Source organism: Ranitomeya variabilis, chromosome 1, assembly GCF_051348905.1.
Source record: "Ranitomeya variabilis isolate aRanVar5 chromosome 1, aRanVar5.hap1, whole genome shotgun sequence".
Classification (NCBI taxonomy): Eukaryota; Metazoa; Chordata; class Amphibia; order Anura; family Dendrobatidae; genus Ranitomeya; species Ranitomeya variabilis.
The window spans coordinates 497259434-497284191 of NC_135232.1; the positions used below are offsets into that span (position 1 = coordinate 497259434).

Below are 24758 nucleotides of genomic sequence, written 5' to 3' on the forward strand. Positions count from 1 at the left end.
TCATTAACCACCACCCAGCTTAACACCACCCAGCTTAACACCACAGTACAGTCACCAGGATGTCCTCCTTGATCAGGCTACATAGTCCCTTCCTCTTTGGGCTAGTCCCAACACTTAACTATGTCTAACCCTACTCACTGTCTGTTGCTGGAAAGAACTTAGCTTCCTAACAGTACAGTGCAGGACACTACAATACATTACAAGACAATTCACATTACCCTCACAATACCACATCACATTATACACATTACACTTTACATTATACACAGCACTGTTGTCTTCAAGGAGAAGGTTGTGTTCAGCTGGAACAGGGCAACATTTCCCTGTTCTTTAATGATAGTTGTCCTCAACCATCCGGAAAAGATGGATAACACGGTGGTAACACAGGCTCGGACTGGGGCACCGGGACACCGGTGAATCCTCCGGTGGGCCCCGCCCCCAGCCCCTGCCTCCTTCATTTGTCCCTGCCCTGCATGCGGTGGTGCACAGTTTATTATTGTATAGCCGGCGGCCTGCGCACATGCTGTACTGAAGAGAATGTGAAGTGCAGCGCTGTGCAAGCAGCCGCACGGCAGCTGCTCGCTCCTTCACATCTGAAACTGAAATGATCACTCTCTCATCTCGCACTGGCCTGCTGCCAAGTCTGTGCTCAGAGGCTCAGTCTAGAGCGGCCCGTGCGCAGCGCGAGTGCCGACCGTCACCTCACTGACTTCAGCCAGACACAGCACAGTCCGAGGAAACAGCTGACTGTGTGACTCAGAGTCAGAGAGGAGAAGACAGGGAGGGACACACGCACCTGCAAGCACTGTCTGCACTGAGTCTGCACTGTTCATCATCACCGACCTGTTTATTGTTCCTTTGCCCGCCCTCGACTCCGCCTCTTCATCAGTAAAACTCTGTGGTCTGACTGGAGTCTGGACTAAGGGTGTACATTTCTAATGCTGATTGGCTGACAGATGCAGGCAGGAGCAGCCAATCAGCATTAGTTTTCTTTGTGTGACCTCACAGGTCAGGTCACAGCACACCTCAATGAGCTGTGCTGTGATTGGTCGTCTGTCCTCCTGCCCAAGCAGCACAGGCACACAGGCGCGCACTGTCTCCAATACTGTGATTGGAGAGGCTGCCTGGAGCTGTGAGGGATGACGATCGCAGCCAGTCAGTAAGGTGCAAGTAAAATATGCCTGCAGGCAGCCTCCAGCATAGTTTGAGACACTGAGTCAGTTATGGGAGGCCCCCCTGCAATCTGAAGGTGACACAACAAGGTGGGGGTCCCCCATAGAAAATTTCTAATTTCCTGTGGTCCCCTCCCCCTTCCCCACTGTCTCCTAATTTGCTGTGGATCACCTCTCCCACCATTTCACCTCTGGGGAAGGGGGCCCTCAGGAAATTAGATGAAACAGTGGGGAAGGGCCCGGGGGGCCCTCAGGAAATTAGGTGACGCTGTGGAGAAAGGGGCACACAGAAAATTAGGTGACACAGTGGGGAAGGGGGCCCTCATGAAATTAGGTGACACAGTGGGGAAGACGCCCTCAGATATTTGACCCCTTCACAACATCCGCCTTACATGTATGGCGCATGTTAAATGCCATGCCACTGTCAATCTCTGACAGCCGCATTAAACATGTGGCGCCGACATGTGTGTGCATCAGGCCGGCATCACACTCACTCAGCATATGAAAATACTGTCCGTTTTTTACGGCCTTAATACGCAGAAATGTTCCCAAAACAGTGGTCCGTATGTCATCCGTAGGCAGGGTGTGTCAGCGTATTTTGCGCATGGCATCCTCCGTATGTAATCCGTATGGCATCCGTACTGCGAGATTTTTTCGCAGGCTTGCAAAACCGACAGTCAATGGATCCATGGGCTCAAATGTTCGTAAAAACATATATACAGTAAGTATATATATATATATGTCATTGAGACACACATATATTAATATTTCATACAGCGCTAGCAAGCAGAAAAGCCGGTATTTCAATTGCCGGCTTTTCATTTCTCCTTCCCAAACCCGACATGATATGAGACATGATTACATACAGTAAACCATCTCATATCCCTTTTTTTTTTTGCATATTCCACACTACTGTTAGTGGTGTGTATGTGCAAAATTTGGGCGCTGTAGCTTGTAAAATAAAGGGTAAGGCTGGTTTCACACTTGCGTTTTTATCTGCATGCGTTTTTAAAAAAAAACGCATGTGTGAAAAAACGCATGTAAACGCGGTAAAACGCATGCGTTTTTTAGACGCATGCGTTTTTATAGAAAAACACAAGAAAACAAGAAAAAAACAAAAAACCCTACCCCTAACCCTAACCTGAAATACGTGGCACTGAAATACGTGTATATATGTATACAGGCTCGGACTGGCCCACCGAAAAACCGGAGGATCCTCCGGTGGGCCCAGGCACTGACACCTGCTGGCAGGGCCCCCACGGCCGCCCCCCACCCACCCTCCTTGAAGACGATACTCACCCTGCTCCAGCGATGGTCTCGGCGTCTGCTCTGCACTGCATCTTCTTCCTGCTTGTGCGGTCACGTGGTACCGCTTCATTAAGGTCATGAATATTCATGACTTTAATCAGTATCACATGACCGCACAAGCACAAGCAGGAAGAAGATGCAGTGCAGAGCAGACGCCGAGACCATCGCTGGAGCAGGCAGCAGGGTGAGTATCGTCTTCAAGGAGGGTGGGTGGGGGGCGGCCAGGGGGCCCCCGGAGCAGTGGGGGACACTGGGGGGGCAGAATGCTGGACACACACTGGGGCAGATTGCTGGACACACACTGGGGCAGAATGCTGGAGACACACTGGGGCAGAATGCTGGAGACACACTGGGGCAGAATGCTGGAGACACACTGGGGCAGAATGCTGGAGACAAACTGGGGCAGAATGCTGGACACACACTGGGGGCAGATTGCTGGAGACACACTGGGGCAGAATGCTGGAGACACACTGGGGCAGAATGCTGGAGACACACTGGGGCAGATTGCTGGAGACACACTGGGGCAGAATGCTGGACACACACTGGGGGCAGATTGCTGGACACACACTGGGGGCAGATTGCTGGACACACTGGGGCAGCATGCTGGAGACACACTGGGGCAGAATGCTGGAGACACACTGGGGCAGAATGCTGGACACACACTGGGGGCAGATTGCTGGACACACACTGGGGCAGAATGCTGGAGACACACTGGGGCAGAATGATGGAGACACACTGGGGCAGAATGCTGGAGACACACTGGGGCAGAATGCTGGAGACACATTGGGGCAGATTGCTGGACACACACTGGGGGCAGATTGCTGGACACACACTGGGGCAGAATGCTGGAGACACACTGGGGCAGAATGCTGGAGACACACTGGGGCAGAATGCTGGAGACACACTGGGGCAGAATGCTGGAGACACACTGGGGCAGAATGCTGGAGACACACTGGGGGCAGATTGCTGGACACACACTGGGGCAGAATGCTGGAGACACACTGGGGCAGATTGCTGGAGACACACTGGGGCAGAATGCTGGAGACACACTGGGGCAGAACGCTGGAGACACACTGGGGGCAGAACGCTGGACACACTGGGGGCAGAACGCTGGACACACTGGGGGCAGAACGCTGGACACACTGGGGGCAGAACGCTGGACACACTGGGGGCAGAACGCTGGACACACTGGGGGCAGAACGCTGGACACACTGGGGGCAGAACGCTGGACACACTGGGGGCAGAACGCTGGACACACTGGGGGCAGAACGCTGGACACACTGGGGGCAGAACGCTGGACACACTGGGGGCAGATTGTTGGACACACTGGGGGTAATATGCTGGACACACTGGGGCAATATGCTTGACATACTGGGGCAGATTGCTGGACACACTGGGGCAGATTGCTGGACACACTGGGGCAGATTGCTGGACACACTGGGGCAGATTGCTGGACACTGGGACAATATGCTGGACATACTGGGGGTAATATGCTGGACACACTGGGGTAGATTGCTGGACACACTGGGGGAAGGACTGGAGGCATGGGCAGAATGTAGATACAGGGCATGATTGGAGACACGGGGCAGAATGAAAGACATGGGGCAGGATTGAATCATGGGGCAGGATGGATACGATGGAGACAGATGGGGCAGGATGGGGAGATCATATGGGGTAGAATGGATACTCATGAGGGCAGGATGCGAGAACATATGGCTGGAGCCAGGAATGAGATAAACGGGGCCAGGGTGGGGAATATTATTACCATAGGGGCTAATTAAGGGATATTATTACTGCAGTGATGTATTTATTTTATTTTTTGAGTATACTGTTTTAATTGGGGGGGGCGATCCTGTTACTGTGTAGAGTGACACTATTGTCGCCTTTTTTTCTTCATGTGGTGTAATGTAGAAGTTGTGAAAAATTAAGTAATGTGTTCTGCAAGCGGAGCTCGAGATAACTGTGTTATTTCCTGCAGAAATGAGTCCTGGCTGGAAGAAATGATGACGGTCTGTGCTGGATGAAAGATGAAGGACTTCACCTAGAGACGTCACTGGTGAGTCAGTGTTACCTATACACTGACACTATACACTGTATACTATATACAGAGCTCCTGTGTATAATGTCACCAGTGATCACTGTATTACCTATACATTATATACAGAGCTCCTGTGTATAATACCACCAGTGATCTCTGTATTACCTCTACACAGACACTGCATACTAAGTACAGATCTCCTGTGTATAATGTCACTTAGGCTGCCGTCACACATTCAGTATTTGGTCAGTATTTTACATCAGTATTTGTAAGCCAAACCCAGGAGTGGGTGATAAATACAGAAGTGGTGCATATGTTTCTATTATACTTTGCCTCTGATTGTTCCACTCCTGGTTTTGGCTTACAAATACTGATGTAAAATAGTGACTAAATACTGCTAGTGTGACAGCAGCCTTATGGTGATAGTATTGTGTTTTTTTTTGTTTTTTTTTTATTTCTGATCAGTATTGTAGTATTCAGTCACTATGTGGTGGTAATATGTGGTCTGGAAATGGTGTTGTGGTATTTGTCCCTTGTATGTGCTATTTGGTCACCAAGTGGTGGTAATATGTGGTCTTGACATGGTGCGGTGGTATTTGTCCCTTGTATGTAGTATTATTCGGTCACTATGTAGTCTGGTCATGGTGTGGTGGTATTTCTTCCTGTATGTGGTAATATTGGTCTTGGTATAGTGGATTGTGTTGTGTATGGCGGTCATTTGTTCTCTCTGATATTAATTAGGAGAAGATTCTTTATTTCCATTAGAGTTTTAATGCTTTGTACACAGCGGCGGTGAGGCACTTACAGGGGGTTTCCTGTGGAAAAAAGAAATCACCTCTCCACAGGATAAGTGATAACGTATTGATTGGTGGGGGTCTGACTGCTTGGACCCACTCAGCAAAATGTGGAACTTTTTATCCCCATTTGACTGGAGTGGCATGTCCGACTAGATCACTGATCCATTCATTCCCTCAGTGGCTGCACTTGTTTTTTTCTGGAAGCCCCAAAGAGAATGAATGGAGCTGCGGTCAGAAATCCCACCTGCCGCTGCATTTTAAAATAGTGATAAAAGTGTCCTGTCAGGGATAAAACTTCCCCAGTTTCTAATGGTCGGATCTAAGCGATCACCTATCCTGTGGAGCCCATGGATCAGTGATAACTTGTTTTACCAAGAACCACATTAATGTAAACTACCGTAATTATACATCCCAGTTATTGGGGCACACGGTAGATGTGCAGCAGCCGCCGGTGTTTTACAGCCGATGCTCCACTATAATGACAGATATTTGCATATAGCTGTAGTGTGGGCCCCTAGAGTCCATTCCTCTGGTGGGCCCCAGACACCCCAGTCCGACGCTGATAACACCAATGCACTATACCACACATATAGCATTATAACCAACTTAGGCATCTTCTTCTGGTCTTCTCCAGAACACAGAATTACTATGACGTCTTTTTCCTTCTCTCTTATGGAGTACAATGGAACCGGTCCTACTCAGGAATTTTGAACAAACTGAGTCTTCGCATAAACTTCAGAAGTTGGCATGTTGTGTCTGGTATGTACATTGGGTGGGACAGGAGGTAAGAAGCATAAAGGATATAGAAAAAGAGAAGAAGAGAGAACATAAAAAGGGAGGGGGAGATGTGGAGGTTTCACCAGCAGGCATTATTAGTAGTGATGAGCGAAAATACTCATTACTCGAGATTTCCTGAGCATGCTCAGGTGTCCTCCAAGTATTTTTTAGTGCTCGGAGATTTAGTTTTTCTTGCCGCAGCTGAATGATTTACATCTTTTAGCCAACATAAGTACATGTGGGGGTTGCCTGGTTGCTAGGGAATCCCCACATGTAATCAAGCTGGCTAACAGATGTAAATCATTCAGCTGCGGCAAGAAAAACTAAATCTGCGAGCACTAAAAAATACTCGGAGGACCCCCGAGCGTGCTTGAATAACGAGTATATTCGCTCATCAAATTATTAGTGAAGAGTATGAATTTGAGGAGAAATGAATAGGTGTCACATTATGTAGCTTGCGATACAGATATTTGTGGATAGGTATACTTTATATAAGATTTGTATAAGATTTATATATAAGATTTTGATAAGTTTGTCATATTTGTCTAATAGAATGCTGGACAATTTTTTTTTTGGCATAAAGTTGTCCATCCTGGACCTAATTTATTGCAGGAGAACCATTCTTTTCTCTAGTTAGGTGATCCGATAGCTGCTACTGCGCAGGTGCCAACCTCGCCATTTTGCTAGAGAATAAAATAAAATTTCCTCCTCCAAGATGGTGCCGCCGGCACCTGCACAGTAACAGCCATTGGCGATCGCCAGCAGCTGCTTCTGCACAGGGACCAGCGGTGCCGAAATTTATTGTTTTTCCCTATCAAGATGGCACTGCCAGTGCCTGCGCAGTAGCAGCTATGGGATCACCGATAGCTGCTACTGCGCAGGCACGGCCAGCGCCATTTTCAACTGGATTTTGTTTCCAGAAACTTCAGGATTACATCAAACAAATGTGTATATAACTCATTACATATGTGATTAGGCTGCAGCGCAGATGTCACCGATGGCGCCTGCCTGCAGAAGATTTTTTTTTCAAGTTATATATAATATTCATTAGGTAAACTAGTGGGTGGGTCACTAAGGGATCAATGACCTGTCAGAAGCCATACTGACGAATTCCTAATCAGAGCACCACATGCTGTCCTGAAGCACGTGCATATCATTAACACAAAACTGAAAATAAAGATTAAACAACAACCACCAGACGGATTTCATCAACCAAGGTATCATTTTAATTAGTATAACTGCACCGACCTGACACTGTCTGTAGGTTACTGTGCTGAGTCCTGCTGACACATTCCCTTTAATTTGTCGAACCACACCCTTGAGGGGGAGATATAGTGTTTAACCGTCCCACCCATCTCTTACAGCTACCCACAAGAATGGCAGGCACGGCGCTGAATAAGAATGGTGCCTCTGACTGCGGTGCCCTTTGCCCTCCTGTTGCCATGGCCATGTTGTTATCCCTCCACATTTATGAATATTTAGAAGGGGGTGGTGTTTACGGCTGTAAGCCAATCATTATGCGTGGTTTATTATTCCACCCGTCTTTCCCTTCCTCACGGGCTTCGTGGATTGGGTAGTGCGTTACGAGACAAAATGTGATGCCGTCACGCACTACTTAGATGACTTTCTTTTTGTGGGCCCCGAAGACTCTGACTTATGTTCAGTTTTGATTAACTAACAAATTCAAGCAGATAGCATGCGAATACGGGATACCTTTATCTGCGGAGAAGACGATCGGTCCCGTTCAAACGTTGACATTTTTGGGAATAGAGATTGATTCTGTTTCTATGGTATTTCGATTGCCGGCTGAAAAAATTCAGAAAAAGGTTGAGTTTAATTGAAGGTTTTATTTCATTCAAGAAGGTATCATTGCAGCAAATGCAATCCTTGTTGGGTTTATTAGTTTTTGCCTGTAGAGTCATGCCTGTTGGCAGAGTATTTTCTCGCCGATTGTCTTTGGCTACCAGAGGTGTGTCCCGACCTGGTCATAGACTTCGTATCACCAGGTCCATGCGGGCTCACCTCGAGGTTTGGAAGTCCTTCCTGCAGTCTGTACTGTCATACGTGCTTTATGCCAAGGGAGTTTCTTAGCCAGGATCTTGAGCTATTTACGAGCGTGGATGTTTCTTCGGGTTTTTTAGTAGTTTTTGGTAATCAATGGTGTACTGACAACTGGCCATCATCTTGGCAAATGCTAAGCATTTGTCGTGACCCTGTTTTTTGCGAGGTTTTTGCAATTGTTTTATCGGTCGAGCTTTGGTTTGACAATTTAGCTAACAAAAAGATTGTTTTTCAGTCCTGTCACCCTAAAGCCGCACTTTGCATTAATTTTATGTCTTGTACTTCACTCCCAATGTTATGCCTGCTTCACCGTTTAGCTTTGTTATGCCTGAAATATAATATTTGACCCCGGGCTCAACAAATTGCAGTTCCCGATAACAGGCTATCTGACATGCTACCACATTTTGTTTGGCAGGTTTTCAAGAACAGTTTTCCCAATGGGCAACTGGAGGGCTTGCCTTGCCCCCTTTCTCTCTGGGATGCAGTGGCGAACAGTTGATGTCTATAGTCCTTTCTTCAGTGGCTCCATCAACATGGCAGTCTTACGGTAAGGCATGGGAGGAATGGTGTTCATTGATTCGAGGAAGGCCGGTGCATGTATCTAATCAATGTAGGCTGCAAGTTTCGGTTGATTTTATTGGTCAGCTGGTAGGCAAAGGTATATCGGATTCTTCTGCGCAACAGCGCTTATCTGGTTTAGCATTTTACTTTCAATTATTAGGTTGGGCCGACATTACAAAAACATTTCTTATCAGACAGGCATTACAAGGGTGGAAACGGGCGCAGCCAAGTCGTGAATGCAGGCGTCCTGTTTCTTTAGCTCTCCTCCATACTATTATATGCATCACAAGTGCTATATGCACCTCCCATTTTGAGTCATTATTGTTATCCACAGCATTAGGTTTAGTTTTTTTGGGGCCCTTCGTATTAGTGAGCTCGTTCCCCAGTCTAAGAGTAGTTTGAAGGGAGGGTTATTATACGATGACGTGTTTCTAGTGAAAGAACCAATTCGCCTTCGCAAGTCAAAGACTGACCCAGCAGGCAGAGGTACTTGGCTGTTGTTGCACCGTCAGTCAGGGCAAGTTTGCCCTGTTCATTTAATCAATGCCTACTTAGAGGTTAGATGCTGTGGTAGGTTTTTCCTTGCTCATCTAGACGGTTCGCCGTTGACCAGGTATCAATTTCATGCATTATTTGTCATTTCGTATCGGAGTTGCGACAGAGGCGGCAAAAGCAGGTTTATCCAATGCAGAGGTACAAAGGATCGTCAGATGGCGCTCAGCTTGTTTTTCGAGATATATTCGTCCTGATCTTTTAAATTAACCTTGTCATCTTTATTTTCAGGTTCTGGCAGTCCAACCGTGTGATTGCTAGGCCACTCCTACATATTCTGGGCTGGTCAAATGGCTAAGTGTCACCCTGGTGGTAGGACTCTAGGCTTTTGAGGCCCGAATTTTTCTTGGAGGGGGATAAGAGGCTTACAGTGGCCGCAAGTCTTACCCGAAATTGTGGACATCTCAAGAGAAGCCAGGGGTCCGGTAGTTCTCGTTCTACATGCTGGCGGTAGCGATCTGTGTTCCTACAAAATCGCTGAATTGATAACGATGATGAGGTCAGATATAGCCCGTTTTCACGGTTTCTTTCAAGAGTTTATACTAGTTTGGTCCGAAATTGTTAAATTGTTCCTAGGGCAGCCTGGCATGTGCCAGAGATGGCATGGAGGTTGAACGCACCAGGAGAACAATCAATGGATTTCGAAATTCGTCAGAGAAAGGCTGGGCGTGGTTATAAGGCACAAGCAGTTAAAAGGGGATAACAGAGCACTGTTAAGACCAGATGGAGTACATCTTACAGATATCGGGCTGGATATCTTTTTATCAGGCCTCCAAGATGGAATTGAGCAAGCTTTGTTATTGATGGGTGGGGGTTAGAGTCATGTGTGAAAACACATGATCCTCCCGTGGTGGGAATTAAAGAAAGGACACAGGGGTACGGCTTGTCGGCTGACGTGCCTGTGATTTGACTACAGGGCATTTGGCGGCGAACGTGGTTAATTAACTTTATGTGCCTTTCTAAGCGTTTAAAAAATATGGTGACAAGTTATATGAAATGCATTAATAAAGCTGTGACCAATCTTCACCCATCAATTTTAGTTGTCTGGTCTTATTTTGTACGTCTAAAGGTACCGTCACACTAAACGATATCGCTAGCGATCCGTGACGTTGCAGCGTCCTCGCTAGCGATATCGTTTAGTTTGACACGCAGCAGCGATCAGGATCCTGCTGTGATGTCGCTGGTCGCTGAATAAAGTCCAGAACTTTATTTGGTCGTCCGATCGCCGTGTATCGTTGTGTTTGACACCAAAAGCAACGATACCAGCGATGTTTTACACTGGTAACCAGGGTAAACATCGGGTTACCAAGCGCAGGGCCGCGCTTAGTAACCCGATGTTTACCCTGGTTACCAGCGTAAAAGTAAAAAAAACAAACAGTACATACTCACCCAGCGTCATACCTCCCCCAGCGTCTGCTTCCTGACACTGACTGAGCGCCGGCCCTAAAGTGAAAGTGAAAGCCGCTGTGCTGTTAGGGCCGGAGCTCAGTCAGTGTCAGGAAGCAGAAGCTGGGGGACGCTGGGTGAGTATGTACTGTTTGTTTTTTTTACTTTTACGCTGGTAACCAGGGTAAACATCGGGTTACTAAGCGCGGCCCTGCGCTTAGCAACCCGATGTTTACCCTGGTTACCCGGGGACCTCGGCATCGTTGGTCGCTGGAGAGCGGTCTGTATGACAGCGATCGGCATCGTTGTCGCTATCGCTGCAGCGTCGCTTAATGTGACGGTACCTTAAGGGTTATATGTGAGAGGGATCATGGTTATGCTGGGTTGGGGTCTACGCAGTCTGGCAAGCACGGGGCTGAATAAGAATGGTGCCTCTGACTGTGGTGATCTTCACCCTCCTGTTGCCATGGCCATGTTGTTATCCCTCCACATTTATGAATATTTAGAAGGGGGCGGTGTTTACGGCTGTAAGCCAATCATTATGCATGGTTTATTATTCCCCCCCTCTTTCCCTTCCTCACGGGCTAAAACACTGAGGTAATCTCTTTTTCCCTCCTTCCCCCATTTCAGTGGGTCCCGGAAGTTCCATTCACCCTCTTTGGAGCTTCCAGAAGAAAACAAGGACAGCCACTTACAGAATGAATGGATCAGTTGATGAGTTGTACATGCCCCTCCAGTCTAATGGGGATAAAAATTCCACATTCTGCTCATCGGCCTGGTCCAAGCAGTCGGACCCCCACCAATCAATAACTAATCCTTAGGCTACATTCACACGTTCAGTATTTTACATCACCTATTTCTGAGGCAAAAATCATGAATGGAACAATCAGAGCAATGGAAGCCCATGCATCACTTTTGCATTTTTCACCTATTCCTGGCTTTGACTTACAAATATTGATGTAAAAATACTGACCAAATACTGAACATGTGAATGTGGCCTTGTTTTTATCAGCGAACCCCTGTAAGTGCATATTTATTAAACGTCCAAGTAATTTATCTCTATTGGAAATAAACAGTTTTCCCCTTATTGATACAAGCAGAGTGACCCCCATACACAACACAATCCACTATACCAAGACCAATAATACCACATGCAAAGAACAAATACCGCCACACACCGTGACAAAACCACAAATTCCCACCATATAGTGACCAAATAATACCACATACAAGGGATAAATAACATCACATCATGACCAGACTACATATTACCACCACATAGTGACCAAATAATACCACTTGCAAGTGGCAAATGCTACCATACCATGAGCAGACCACCTATTACCACCACATAGTGTCCAAATAATACCACTTGCAAGTGGCAAATGCTACCATACCATGAGCAGACCAACTATTACCACCACATAGTGACCGAATAATACCACATACAAGTGACAAATACCGCCATACCATGAGCAGACCACATGTTACCATTACATATTGACCGAATAATACTACAATAATCATCATGAATAGAAACCACAATACTAATAAAACAAATATTACTACTGGTGACATTATACACAGGAACTCTGTATATAGGGTACAGGTAATACAGTGATCACTGGTGACATTATAGACAGGAGCTCTGTATATGCTTGTAATACACTGACTCACCAGTGACGTCTGCAATTGAAGTCCTTTATCTTCACTTTTCTTCATCTGGCCCAGATTGCCATCACTTCCTCCAGCTAGGACTCAACTCTGCAGAAAATGACACACAGTTATCAATAGTTGATCACTTCCAGAGCAAATTCCCCACTTTTTTCCCGATTTCTACACTACGTCAGATGAAGAAAAAAAGCGACATAATGCTGCCCTGCACTTTAACAGGACTCCCCTTTTGTTACCCCATGGAAGACAGTATCCTCAAAAATAAGTTATATTACAGCAGTAATGTCCCCTAATAGACCCCTACAGTATTTATGTCTCCACTTGCAACTATAGACTAATAATACCTAATTCTGGCCCCCATACTGTAATTGTCACACATCCTGGTGCACTTTATTTAATAATGTCCCCCATCTTAGGCCCCCCCGTGTATTCCCTTCCCCCACATCTTGGGCCCTTATGTATTCCCACCCATCATGGCCCTCTATGTATCCCCACCCCCCATCCTTTAGATACAGATTGGGATAATTGTGGCAAATTTCTGCGCTGCTGAATTACTAGAATTCCAGAATTATTAGTACATGTGGCTTTATTATTCTACGTGTTTCAGAGTTCGAAACTCCTTCATCAGGAAACACCACAGGAACATGGTATTGCCACCCATACTGGACCTCTATGTATCCCCAGTTCCCATCCTGGGACTCTATGTATCTACCCCATCCTGTGTCTCAATGTGTTCCACCCCCACCCATCATGGACCCCTATGCATCATCCCCTCCCCCATCATTTTCCCTTATGTATCACTCCCACCCCCTATCATGGGCCCTTATGTATTATCACCCCCCCATCATGAGCCCTTATGTATCACCACACACCCTATCATGGGCCCTTATGTAATAATAATAATTTTATTTATATAGCGCCAACATATTCCGCAGCACTTTACAATTATAGAGAAGGATTTGTACAGACAATAGACATTACAGCATAACAATAATCACAGTTCAAAACAGATACCAGGAGGAATGAGGGCCCTGCTCGCAAGCTTACAAACTATGAGGAAAAAGGGGAGACACAAGAGGTGGATGGTAACAATTGCTTTCATTGCTTGGACCAGCCATAGTGTAAGGATCGGGTGTTCATGTAAAGCTGCATGAACCAGATAACAGCCTAAATATGTAACAGTACTGACACAGAGGGCTAATTAACTGCATAAAGCGTATGAGAACATGATGCAAGGAACCTGATTATGGTTTAAGTTTTTTGAATGGGCCATCCATAGATAGTTAGGTTAATGCATTGAGGCGGTAGGCCAGTCTGAACAAATGTGTTTTTAGGGCACGCTTAAAACTGTGGGGATTGGGGATTAATCATATTAACCTGGGTAGTGCATTCCAAAGAATTGGTGCAGCATGTGAAAAGTCTTGGAGACAGGAGTGGGAGGTTCTGATCATTGAGGATGCTAACCTCAGGTCATTAGCAGAACGGAGTGCACGGGTAAGGTGGTAGACAGAGACCAGGGAGGAGATGTAGGGTGGTGCTGAGACATGGAGTGCTTTGTGGATGAGGGTAGTAGTTTTGTACTGGATTCTGGAGTGGATGGGTAACCAGTGTAATGACTGGCACAAGGTAGAGGCATCGGTGTAATGATTGGTGAGAAATATGATCCTGGCAGCAGCATTCAGGACAGATTGGAGAGGGGAGAGTTTGGTAAGAGGGAGGCCGATTAGTAGAGAGTTACAATAGTCCACACGAGAATGAATAAGTGAAACAGTAAGAGTTTTTGCAGTCGAAAGTAAGAAAAGGGCGAATTCTAGAAATGTTTTTGAGATGCAGATATGAAGAGTGAGCCTGTGATCGGATGTGGGGGGGTGAATGAAAGCTTAGAATCAAGTATGACCCCAAGGCAGCGGGCATGTTGCTTGGGAGTAATGGTGGAATCAAACACGGAGATGGCAATGTCAGGCAAAGGTAGGTTAGTAGAGGGAGAGAACACGAGGAGTTCAGTTTTTGACAGGCTCAGTTTCAGATAGAGGGAGGACATGATGTTAGAGACAGCGGTAAGACAATCACTGGTGTTTTGTAAAAAGGCAGGCGTGATATCAGGAGAAGAAATGTATAATTGAGTGTCATCAGCATAGAGATGGTACTGGAACCCAAATCTACTGATTGTTTGTCCAATAGGGGCAATATGTATCATCACCCCCCCTCCATCATGAGCCCTTATGTGTTATCACACCCCTCCCATCATGAGCCCTTATGTATCATCAAACACCCCCCATTTTGATTCTCTGGTGTCCCGGCAGACCAGTCTCATTCTGCCAAAAGTAAAAAATTGGAAGTCAGGCCGCACCCTAGATAAATAACGTCTCTATGGACAACAGGGTGCCCGTCCACACCAGGGGATCCATCCCAGTATAAAGTCCAAATGCAAAAAAAGAAAAGGACAGCACCACAGCAATTGTGACAGAACAGCTTACGTGTTTATTCTGCCATCTGCAACGTTTCGGTCCTGAGTCCTGAGATGCTTGATAAAGGTCTCAGGACCGAAACGTTGCAGATGGCAGAATAAACACGTAAGCTGTTCTGTCACAATTGCTGTGGTGCTGTCCGTTTCTTCTTTTGCATTCAGTCTCATTCTGCATCCTGGTATATATGACCTCATTCTGGGCCTCTTCCTGGTATATCTGTCCCCCATCCTGGTAGATATGCCCCCCATCCTTGGTTCCTACATGGTATATATGTCACTGTTCTGCCACAGTTCTCTAATACACAAAGTACATGTCCTCGTTTGTAGCAGTCGCACAGGGTGAGAGCTGACATCTGCATGCTTGCTATGGGAAATGTAGGACATGACTATTATGCGCTGCCTGAAGACGTCAGCTGCCGGCCTCTGATTGGCTGGCAGCTTGTGTTGCAGTGCAGGAAGCCATAAGATCTCTGTGCCGCAATATATTTCAGTTAATTGTACATCCTGGGATGCACATCCAACTGAAATAGCTGTTGTCGCCAGTGGGCCGCTCTCCGGCATGGGTACATTTGCACCCTCTGCGACAGTGATCGTCACACCATTGGTTATGTACTATCTGCTGCATTCCAGGATCACCCCACAACTCTTTTCATTTTAATGGCAATCTGACCAGTCATCTATACATCACAATTTGGTCCTTGTCAGACTTGCTCAGATCTTTTAGGGTACTTCAGGAATTGCAGCGGGTTTGACGCTGTGTATTTATGCAGGGTCAAACCCGTAGCGGCCAGATGTTACAGCCTAGCGGTTGAGATTTCGAGAATGTATTGAACAAGGTAAATCCGCGTGGTTCAGTGAACCCATGAATATTTACCTTCATTCAATAGAAGGCAGCGTTTAGGACTCAGCAAATATATGCTGTGTCCAAAGTGCTGCCACATCTGAAGCGTTGGCACATATCCTAAAGAGGTATTCCCGTCTCCAAGATCCTATCCCAATATGTAATAAGTGTAATAATAAAAATATTAGCACATACCTCCAATTTGAAATTTAGCATAGCTCTTCAGATTCGCTATGTCGCTTATCCCATGTGCAGACATTGCAGCTTAGGTATCCAGTTCATATTTCACATTCAGATATAAATTATTTTGGCATGTTTTTCTGTTTTCAGTCCCATTTGTATGCTGTCTATTTGTAAGGGCCTATCAGTTGGGCTCTGTTCACGCATGTGAGCTCAGGGGTTCTATTTTTATATTTCAGAACAATCTAAACTGTTCCCTAATACTTATGAATGGTCGTTTTCTCTTTTTCTTTGCCACAATATCATGCCCTTTTTTGTATTTTTCATTCAAGGAGTGCAGTGATGTTTTAATAATTGCTGCTATGTCACTAATTGAGGATTGTAGTTTTCGTTCCTCACATCTGCTCCACCCTGTTGTGATTTAGGCTTGTAAAGACATACCTTACACATAATCCTACTTTTACTCCCAGCATTCTAAACAAAAATATGACAGCCATCAAGCGTAACTTAGTTCAGTAAAACCAACCAAGAATGATATGCTGACTTGAACTAGCAGACACGCCTATGGCAAGACTTCAGATCCTGTATCTGTTACCTTATGCCTTCCACAACAAGTTAGCGATTTCATGAAGAAATATAATGTCAGTGACATGATTAAGAAGATGATTTATCCTAATTATATGCATATTAGTGCGAAATACAAGGAGTGGTATAAGTAGATGTGACACAATGTAAGGCGTGCAGCATATATTAAATTATATCTCATGTGTCATGTTAGAATAAGGCTTCATACATACAATAATATATCAAAAGTAAAGTCTATGGGACCTTACTGGATCTCTATGTGACTCCAATTTCATAGAGTTATATTTTTTCTGGCAGATTCTATATAAATATTGCTTCCAGGTGAGAATAATTCCATATGACCACACTGCATGTTCATGAGAATTTAGGAAGGTTTGGATTGAATATTTAACCCCTTCACGACATCCGCTGTACAAGTACGGTGCCACAGGATGTGAGGGCCCGATGAACGCCTGTAAAACTGTACACGTACAGTGTGACAATTGCGCAGGCTCACAATGAACGCTGGCATGGTCAAATATGTGTTTCAATGTTATATGAGCGTTGAAAACCTGTAGCAACACCCACTATCGGTGCTAGCACCAGTCCGATGTTTAATTCCTTTGATGCCACTGTGAATAGTGCTAGCAACATGGATCAGCATCATAGAGGGCGGGAGCTCCCTCTCTACTCCGATTGACACAACAGGATTGTGATTGTGTTTTTAGTTAAAAAATGGTAATTTTCCATTGACTCAGCCCAATGTTGTACAATTCTGTGAATCGCTTGAGCGTTAACAATGCTCGCTACACCACGTGATTAATTCGTCGAGAGGTGTAGTTACCAAAATGGCATCACTTGTGAGATTTTTGCTGGTTTGGGATGTCAGGGACTCGTCAAATGGGACATGGCTGTTATGATCTGGTGGCCTAAGAGCAGCATGAGATGTACTCTGGAGAAGGTGGTACCTGTACTGACCGCAGACCCTGAACTTAACACCGCAACTAGAAGTAGCCGTGGAATGTACCTAGCGCTCCCTAGACATCTCGACACAGCCGGAGGACTAATTACCCCTAGAGATAGAAAAGGGAAAACTATCTTGCCTCAGAGAAAATCCCCAAAGGATAGGCAGCCACCCACAAATATTGACTGTGAGAGGAGAGGGAAAAAACACACACAGACTGAAATGAGGATTTAGCAAAGGAGGCCACTTCTAACTAAATAGAAAGGATAGGACAGAGTACTATGCGGTCAGTATTAAAAACACTAGAAAATATCCACCACAGAAAATACAAAATCTCCACAGCTAACTAAAGATATGGAGGGTATATCTGCATCTCCAGAGATACCAGCTTGGCTAAACAAATCCTTATACAGACCAAGCTGGACAAGACAAAACATAGAAAAGAACTGAACAATAAGGCCACAGCATGTGGACAGCAAAATCAAGGCCAGAACTTATCTTTGTTGAAAGGAACTGCAAAGCAGAAGAGACCAGGCAGGGATGTGAATCCTCCAGGAACAATGGACAACTGGCACTGACTAAAGGGTGAAGCAAGACTAAATAGCCCAGTCAAAATTGCAAAAAGTGAACACACCTGACAAATGCTGCGATTCAGAGACAGCAGCGCTACCACTTACAACCACCGAAGGAAGCCCAAGACCAGAATTCACAACAGTACCCCCCCTTGAGGAGGGGTCACCGAACCCTCACCAGAGCTCCCAGGCCGATCCGGACAAGCCAAATGAAAGGCACGAACCAAATCATCAGCATGAACATCGGAGGCAACAACCCAAGAATTATCCTCCTGGCCATAACCCTTCCATTTCACAAGATACTGAAGCCTCCGCCTCAAAAAACGAGAATCCAAAATCTTCTCAACCACATACTCCAACTCCCCATCAATCAACACCGGGGCAGGAGGATCAACAGAGGGAACAACGGGCACCACATATTTCCGCAACAAAGATCTATGAAAAACATTATGGATGGAAAAGGAGGCTGGAAGGGCCAAACGAAAAGACACTGGATTGATAATCTCAGAAATCCTATAAGGGCCAATAAACCGAGGCTTAAACTTAGGGGAAGAAACCTTCATAGGGACATGACGGGAAGACAACCAGACCAAATCCCCAACACGAAGACGGGAACCAACACACCGACGACGGTTAGCAAAACGCTGAGCCCCCTCCTGAGACAACACCAAATTGTCAACAACATGAGCCCAAATTTGCTGCAACCTGTCAACCACAGAGTCCACCCCAGGACAATCAGAAGGCTCAACCTGCCCCGAAGAAAAACGAGGATGAAAACCAGAGTTACAAAAGAAGGGTGAAACCAAGGTAGCAGAACTAGCCCGATTATTAAGGGCAAACTCGGCCAATGGCAAGAAAGCCACCCAATCATCCTGATCAGCAGACACAAAGCATCTCAAATAAGTTTCCAAAGTCTGATTAGTTCGCTCGGTTTGGCCATTTGTCTGAGGATGAAATGCGGAAGAAAAAGATAAATCAATGCCCAGCCTAGCACAAAAGGCCCGCCTAGAAACAAACTGGGAACCTCTATCGGACACAATGTTCTCCGGAATGCCATGCAAACGAACCACATGCTGAAAAAACAATGGAACCAAATCAGAAGAGGAAGGCAACTTAGGCAAAGGTACCAAATGAACCATCTTAGAAAACCGGTCACAAACCACCCAGATAACCGACATCCTCTGGGAAACCGGAAGATCCAAAATAAAATCCATAGAAATATGCGTCCAAGGCCTCTCAGGGACCGGCAAAGGCAAAAGTAACCCACTAGCGCGGGAACAGCAAGGCTTGGCCCGCGCACAAGTCCCACAGGACTGCACAAAAGAACGCACATCCCGTGACAAAGAAGGCCACCAAAAGGACCTACCAACCAAATCTCTGGTACCAAAAATCCCAGGATGACCGGCCAACACAGAACAATGAACCTCCGAAATCACTTTACTAGTCCATCTGTCAGGAACAAACAATTTCCCCACTGGACAGCGGTCAGGTTTATCAGCCTGAAATTTCTGAAGAACCCATCGTAAATCAGGGGAGATGGCAGAAAGAATCACCCCTTCCTTTAGAATACCGACCGGCTCAAGGACCCCAGGAGAATCAGGCAAAAAGCTCCTAGAGAGGGCATCAGCCTTAACATTCTTAGAACCCGGAAGATACGAGACCACAAAATCAAAACGGGAGAAAAACAGGGACCATCGGGCCTGTCTAGGATTCAGCCGTTTGGCAGACTCGAGATAAATCAGATTCTTATGATCGGTCAAGACCACAATACGGTGCTTGGCCCCCTCAAGCCAATGTCGCCACTCCTCAAATGCCCACTTCATAGCCAACAACTCACGATTGCCGACATCATAATTGCGTTCTGCAGGCGAAAACTTTCGAGAAAAGAAGGCACACGGTTTCATCAAAGAACCATCAGAATTCCTCTGAGACAAAACGGCCCCTGCCCCAATCTCAGAAGCTAAAGACAATACACACGGCACTCAAGGTTCCTATGTGGTGCACAAGTCAGGTTTCCAGCCCGTCAATCAAGTAATCACAAATCACTTGGCACTCAGAGAATTATTTTTGCAAGATGAAGATAAGTATTCTGTTTATTTGTGCATCCAGTTCAAAGATTAGATAAACGTTTTTGGTCCATACATCAGACCTTCATCAGAAAATATCTTTTACCAAACTGGAAAACAATGCACGTGGGTGTGTATAGGCCAAACGGCCTAAGCTGGGTGACCCGGGATAAAAAGAGACAGAAACCCCTGAGGCGTCTCTTAGGAAGCCAGGTCCCCGGGAGCTCCTGTCTTCACGCCACGTACCTGGCTTCCTAAGCGCCATTAATAGCGGCGGGTTCTCGCCTTTCCTCGGTGCATCTCCACAGGATCCCAGAGACGCCTCAGGGGTTTCTGTCTCTTTTTATCCCGGGTCACCCAGCTTAGGCCGTTTGGCCTATACACACCTACGTGCATTGTTTTCCAGTTTGGTAAAAGATATTTTCTGATGAAGGTCTGATGTATGGACCGAAAACGTTTATCTAATCTTTGAACTGGATGCACAAATAAACAGAATACTTATCTTCATCTTGCAAAAATAATTCTCTGAGTGCCAAGTGATTTGTGATTACATTATTATTCAATCTCAGAAGCGTCAACCTCAACCTGAAAAGGAAGAGAAACATCCGGCTGACGCAACACAGGGGCAGAAGTAAATCGGCGTTTAAGCTCCTGAAAGGCAGAAACAGCCACAGAGGACCAATTCGTCACATCAGCGCCTTTCTTCGTCAAATCGGTCAGGGGTTTAACCACACTGGAGAAGTTGGCAATGAAACGGCGATAAAAATTAGCAAAGCCCAAAAATTTCTGAAGGCTCTTCACGGATGTGAGCTGGATCCAATCATGAATGGCCTGAACCTTAACCGTATCCATTTCTATAGATGAGGGAGAAAAAATGAAGCCCAAAAAAGAAATCTTCTGTACTCCAAAGAGGCACTTAGACCCCTTCACAAACAAGGCATTATCACGAAGGATCTGAAATACCATCCTGACTTGTTTCACATGAGACTCCCAATCATCTGAAAAAATCAAAATATCATCCAAATATACAATCATGAATTTATCAAGATAATTCCGAAATATATCATGCATGAAGGACTGAAACACAGATGGAGCATTAGAGAGTCCGAATGGCATCACAAGGTATTCAAAATGGCCTTCGGGCGTATTAAACGCAGTCTTCCATTCGTCACCCTGCTTAATACGAACAAGATTATATGCCCCTCGAAGGTCAATTTTAGTAAACCAACTAGCCCCCTTAATCCTAGCAAACAGATCAGAAAGCAAAGGCAAAGGGTATTGGAATTTGACTGTGATCTTATTCAAGAGGCGATAATCAATACAGGGTCTCAAGGAGCCATCTTTTTTGGCAACAAAAAAAAAACCTGCTCCCAATGGTGAAGAAGATGGCCGAATATGCCCCTTCTCCAAGGACTCCTTAACATACATAGCTCCGCATGGCGGTATGTTCTGGCACAGACAGATTGAAAAGTCGGCCCTTAGGGAACTTACAGCCTGGAATCAAGTCAATAGCACAATCACAGTCCCTATGCGGTGGAAGGGAACTGGACTTGGGCTCATTGAATACATCCTGGAAATCTGACAAAAACTCAGGAATTTCAGAAGAGGGGGAGGAGGCAATTGACATCAAAGGAACGTTACCATGAACCCCCTGACAACCCCAACTAGTCCCAGACATAGACTTCCAATCCAACACCGGATTATGCACCTGTAACCATGGGAAACCCAGCACAATAGCATCATGCAAATTATGCAACACCAGAAAACGACAATCTTCCTGATGGGCTGGCGCCATGCACATGGTCAGCTGTGTCCAAAACTGAGGTTTATTTTTAGCCAACGGTGTAGCATCAATGCCCCTCAAAGGACTAGGACTCTGCAAAGGCTGCAAGGGGAAACCACAACGTCTGGCAAATTCTAAGTCCATTAAGTTTAGAGCGGCACCTGAATCCACAAATGCCATGACAGAAAATGACGATAATGAGCAGATCAGGGTCACAGATAACAGAAATTTAGGTTGTACAGTACTGATGGTAACAGAACTAGCGATTCTCTTGGTACGCCTAGGGCAATCAGAAACAACATGAGCAGAATCGCCGCAGTGAAAACACAACCTATTCTGACGTCTGAATCCTTGTCGTTCAGCTCTAGACACAAACCTATCACACTGCATAGGCTCAGGACTCCGCTCGGAAGACAATGCCATAGTGTGCACAACTCTGCGCTCGCGCAAGCGCAGATCAATCTGAATGGCCAGAGACATAGAATCACTCAGACCAGCAGGCGTGGGGAACCCCACCATAACATCTTTAACGGATTCAGAAAGACCCTTTCTGAAGATTGCCGCCAAGGCATCCTCATTCCATTTAGTCAGTACAGACCATTTTCTAAACTTCTGGCAATATGATTCTGCCGCTTCTTGACCCTGAGACAGGGCCAACAAGGTCTTCTCAGCATGATCCACTGAATTAGGTTCGTCATACAATAACCCAAGCACCTGAAAAAAGGTGTCTACATTAAGCAACGCCGGATTCCCAGGTTCCAGGGCAAATGCCCAATCCTGGGGGTCACCACGCAGCAGAGATATAATAATTTTAACCTGCTGGATGGGATCACCAGAGGAACGGGGTTTCAGAGCAAAAAACAGTTTACAGTTATTTTTAAAGCTCAGAAATTTGGACCTATCCCCAAAAAACAAATCAGGAGTTGGAATTCTAGGCTCTAAAACTGGATTCTGAACGATATAATCGGAAATACCCTGTACTCTAGCAGCAAGTTGATCCACACGAGAAGCCAATCCCTGAACATCCATACCAGCGCCGAACTCCTGAGCCACCCAGAGGTAAAGAGGGAAGAAAAAACAACAACAAAAACACAGCAGACTACAGAAAAAAAAATGGCTCAGCACTTTCCTTCCCTTCTTCTGAGATGCGGTTAACTCATTGTTGGCCAGTTGTACTGTTATGATCTGGTGGCCTAAGAGCAGCATGAGACGTACTCTGGAGAAGGTGGTACCTGTACTGACCGCAGACCCTGAACTTAACACCGCAACTAGAAGTAGCCGTGGAATGTACCTAGCGCTCCCTAGACATCTCGACACAGCCGGAGGACTAATTACCCCTAGAGATAGAAAAGGGAAAACTATCTTGCCTCAGAGAAAATCCCCAAAGGATAGGCAGCCACCCACAAATATTGACTGTGAGAGGAGAGGGAAAAAACACACACAGACTGAAATGAGAATTTAGCAAAGGAGGCCACTTCTAACTAAATAGAAAGGATAGGACAGAGTACTATGCGGTCAGTATTAAAAACACTAGAAAATATCCACCACAGAAAATACAAAATCTCCACAGCTAACTAAAGATATGGAGGGTATATCTGCATCTCCAGAGATACCAGCTTGCCTAAACAAATCCTTATACAGACCAAGCTGGACAAGACAAAACATAGAAAAGAACTGAACAATAAGGCCACAGCATGTGGACAGCAAAATCAAGGCCAGAACTTATCTTTGTTGAAAGGAACTGCAAAGCAGAAGAGACCAGGCAGGGATGTGAATCCTCCAGGAACAATGGACAACTGGCACTGACTAAAGGGTGAAGCAAGACTAAATAGCCCAGTCAAAATTGCAAAAAAGTGAACACACCTGACAAATGCTGCGATTCAGAGACAGCAGCGCTACCACTTACAACCACCGGAGGGAGCGCAAGAGCAGAATTCACAACACTGTTATGATCCCAATGGCAGGGGACCTCAAAGATTACAGCCGGGGAACGTGCCTACGTTGATCCTAGACGTCTCGTGCCAGCCGGAGAACTAACTACCCCTATCAGGGAAAATAAGACCTCTCTTGCCTCCAGAGAAAAGACCCCACAGTAATACAAGCCCCCAACAAATAATAACGGTGAGGTAAGAAGAAAAGACAAACGTAAGAATGAACTAGATTTAGCAAAGAGAGGCCCACTGACTAATAGCAGAATATAGTAAGAAGACTTATATGGTCAGCAAAAAACCCTGCAAAATATCCACGCTGAATATCCAAGAACCCCCAAACCGACTGACGGTGTGGGGGGAGAATATCAGCCCCCCTAGAGCTTCCAGCAATAACAGGAATCACATATTGTACAAGCTGGACAAAAAATATGAACAATGCAAATGATCAAGAGTATGAAAGCAGGACTTAGCTTATCTTGCAAAGAACCAGGACCTGAAGACAGGAGCAAACAGAAGTGAACTGATTACAACGATGCCAGGCACTGGACTGAGAATCCAGGAAGTTTAAATAGCAACACCCCAGGCCTAACGAAGCAGGTGAGCACCAACCTGGTAAAAGACAATCCAAGTGCCAAATCACTAGTGACCACAAGAGGGAGCCAAAAAGTATAGTTCACAACACAACACATGGCATTCGTAATCTGTTCAGGGCAAAATTGTGCTCCAGAATTCTGTTGGTGCTCCTTCCCTTCCGAGCCCTGCCATTTGTCCAAACAGCAGTTTTCCACTACTTATGAGGTATCAGCAATAAGGTGTTCGAGGTCTATTCCAGACAATTTTGTGCGCCAAAAGTCAAATGGTGCTCCTTTTGTTACGAGCCCTGCCATGTGCCAAATAGTAGGGTTTATTTTGCCACAGATGGGATATTAGCATATCCAGGATAAATTGCTCAACCAATTATATGGTCCATTTTCTCCTGTTACCCTTGTGAAATTAAAAGTTTGTGGCAAAAATTTAAATATTAATTTCTTCCTCCCGCATTGCTTTAATTTCTGTGAAGCACC

General features: G+C 45.7%; 1 long non-coding RNA gene across 1 annotated transcript in view; it reads left to right on the top strand.

Moving 5' to 3' along the window:
* Nucleotides 1-8688: 8688 nt before the first annotated feature.
* LOC143795615 (uncharacterized) overlaps nt 8689-24758 on the top strand; it is a 165295-nt gene continuing 149225 nt past the window's right edge. Inside the window, exon 1 of the long non-coding RNA XR_013220436.1 lies at nt 8689-8700. This is a non-coding gene — a long non-coding RNA (uncharacterized LOC143795615). The remainder of the gene's footprint in view (nt 8701-24758) is intronic.